Raw genomic sequence first — 406 nt, forward strand, 5'->3', positions numbered from 1 at the left:
ACAATTACTCATTAATAGTAATATATAGTTTGTGATTAAATTAAAATATTTATATTAGAATTTTATATTTTTAAACATTTTTCTTTAAATATTATTAGTGGTTAAATTTGTAGACATTTTCTCATGATTCATGAGTAAAACTTTCAAACTTTCTTACTCTTATGTTAAAACCGATTTGAATAAATACAATCTAACATGAGATAAAATTTGTCCTTAAATTATCTTCTTTATTATCATAGCAAAAAAAAATATAACTATTTACTATTTTTGTTAAAAATCTATCTATAATTGTTTTATACTCTACTATATTATATTCGTTCTTGGAATCAAAATAATATGATGTAACCTCTAACCTCTTAAAACTTACTAACATATTTTGTCTATTCTTGAGTTAAAATAATTTTAT

The sequence above is a fragment of the Arachis ipaensis genome, chromosome B10 (assembly GCF_000816755.2).
Source record: "Arachis ipaensis cultivar K30076 chromosome B10, Araip1.1, whole genome shotgun sequence".
Taxonomy (NCBI): Eukaryota; Viridiplantae; Streptophyta; class Magnoliopsida; order Fabales; family Fabaceae; genus Arachis; species Arachis ipaensis.